The sequence below is a fragment of the Pelophylax lessonae genome (assembly GCF_965119305.1).
Source record: "Pelophylax lessonae genome assembly, chromosome: 10".
NCBI classification, from domain to species: Eukaryota; Metazoa; Chordata; class Amphibia; order Anura; family Ranidae; genus Pelophylax; species Pelophylax lessonae.
Window position 1 is genome coordinate 170,779,348 of NC_138777.1, and position 2,520 is coordinate 170,781,867.

At 36.0% G+C, this 2,520-nt stretch overlaps 1 pseudogene across 1 annotated transcript; it reads left to right on the plus strand.

Moving 5' to 3' along the window:
* The first annotated feature begins 227 nt into the window (after window positions 1–227).
* On the plus strand, window positions 228–1,068 carry LOC309564896 (annotated as a pseudogene). The gene is made up of 2 exons: window positions 228–472; window positions 571–1,068. The product of its transcript is annotated as an uncharacterized misc_RNA (transcript).
* The last annotated feature ends 1,452 nt before the right edge of the window (window positions 1,069–2,520 follow it).

Consider the following 2,520-nt stretch of genomic DNA (forward strand, 5'->3'; position numbering starts at 1 on the left):
CTGATTTCATGCACAGATGTGGACAAGTGGCTGCTGACAAAATCTGCAACAAAGGCTGTTTATAGAGGTGCTACTGCCAAATGTACTGCCCTATGGAACAAGACTAGTCGATCAGCTTTGGCTACTGAAACAGTTGATGAGTTAGTGTAAAAAAAAAGCTGCTTGTACCTTGTACAACAAGATGGAATTCCTTCTATGATGCCCTGGCTCCAATCTGTGAAATATCCATGGTAAACCTTAACACCATTTCTTCCAATTAGGACTGACAGCGATAACAGAAAGGGAACACCAGTTTTTAAAGGAGTACTGTATTGCGATGAAGCCCCATACAGTTGCCTTGGATATAGTTCAGGGAGAAGAGAATTGTTTTCATGGTACACTCCTACCAACGATTGAGACATTAATGCTGAAGAAAGAAGCCCTTCAAAGTGGCCTGCAAATACTGAGGGACCTTCCTGATGCCATAGTCACAGTAAGAACTTGAACTTAATGTTTTATTATTTATTAGGTGAACATTGCTGTAGTACTCATAATAATAATAAATACAACTCCTACTAATTATTATTTCAGGCTATCAAAACCAGATTTGCTGATGTCCTGGGATTTGAAGAGGCTATACTTGCTGCCGCAACTCTTCCAAAATTCAAACTTCGCTGACTGCGGTCACAGGAGTTAAAGGATAAGGCTAAGGCAAGTTTGCTGGCAGAGTGCCGAAGAATTGTCCTCGAAGAACCACAACAAGGTAACAGCACATCTACACATCACACAGATTCAGCCAAAGAGAACGATTTATTTTCCTTTGAGGAGGATGAGGAGGAAACCTCCTCTTCAGCAGAAAACCAGGTTGCAGACTATATTAGATCTTCAGCACAAAACTTTAACTCTCTGTGTGGATTTTCTCTCATCAAGAAAATTTCACTACGTTACAATGCTGCTACTCCATCTAGTGCACCTGTTGAGAGACTGTTCAGCCTGGGCAAATTTGTCTTGTCTCTGAAGAGGAACAGACTGTCAGACAAAAGTTTCGAAAAGCTTCTCCTACGTTACAATCACTGGTTTAGTTGTTAGATGAGAGGAGTATTTTAGTATAGATTAATGTACTATTCATTTTCACTGAGAACGAACAACATGTTAATACAATACATGGAGAGTTGGATAGTGTTCTGTTTATTGTGCAGTATTATACAGATACAGATAATTGCATTAATTAAAGGACAGATTTTCCTTTGTTTCTTATTAGTAATAAGAAGCAAAGGGAAATCTGGCCTTTAATTAGTGCAATTAATTATATTATATTTATAATTGTTTAAAAAGAAACAAAGGAAAACCTGGCCACTAGTGCAAATCTCTGTAACTGTATATTAGGCCTACTTCACAATAAACAGAAGTTTTGTTACTGTACTGAATAGTTAAGAGTTGGATAGTGTTCTCCAACTCTTAACTATTCAGTACGGTAACAAAACGTATGTTTATTGTGCAGTAGGCCTATACAGTTACAGAGATTTGCACTAATGGTCAGGTTTTCCTTTGTTTCTTTTTAGACAATTATACAGATAATTGCACTTATTAAAGGCCAGATTTTCATTTGTTTCTTATTGCACAAGTTTACAGTTGCGTGTCTTAGTTTTTCACTTGAATGCAAAGTGTGTGAACATGATTTATTTTAAATATTTAATTTTGTTACTGTACTGAATATTTAAGAGTTGGATAGTGTTCTGTAATGTAACAGAACACTATCCAACTCTTAACTATACTGTACAGTAACAAAACTTCTGTTTATTGTGCAGTAGGCCTATACAGTTAGAGAGATTTGCACTAATGGCCAGGTTTTCCTTTGTTTCTTTTTACACAATTATACAAATACAGATACAGATAATTGCACTAATTAAAGGCCAGATTTTCCTTTGTTTCTTTTTACCCAAGTTTACATTTGTGTGTCTTAATTTTGCTCTTGAATTTTAGTTTCAATATTTATTTTTTATATGTTTCTATGCATATCATTCATATCTATGGCAGGCTGCAATCTATTGAGTTGGGTTCAAATAAACACCAAATGTTCTAAAATACTGAATATAGTGTTTTTGTTCTTCAATCAGTTAAAATTAACATCTTTGATATTAAAGATGTTATAGAACGTAATTGCATTATAGAATATTAAAAAAAAGTCACAGTTACTATGCTGAGTAACTAATTACTTTTTCAATGTGGTAACTGAGTTACTAACTCAATTACTTTAGGGGAGAAGTAATTTGTAACTGTAACTTATTACTTTTTTAAAGTAAGATGATCAACACTGATGGTTACACATGGTCTGCGGTTGTGAGGCCGGTTGGATGTACTGCCAAATTCTCAGAAACGCCTTTGGAGACGGCTTATGGTAGAGAAATGAACATTCAATTCACGAGCAACAGCTCCGGTGGACATTCCTGCAGTCAGCATGCCAATTGCGCTCTCCCTCAAAACTTGTGACATCTGTCTGTGCCATTGTGCTGTGTGATAAAACTGCACATTTTAGTGCCG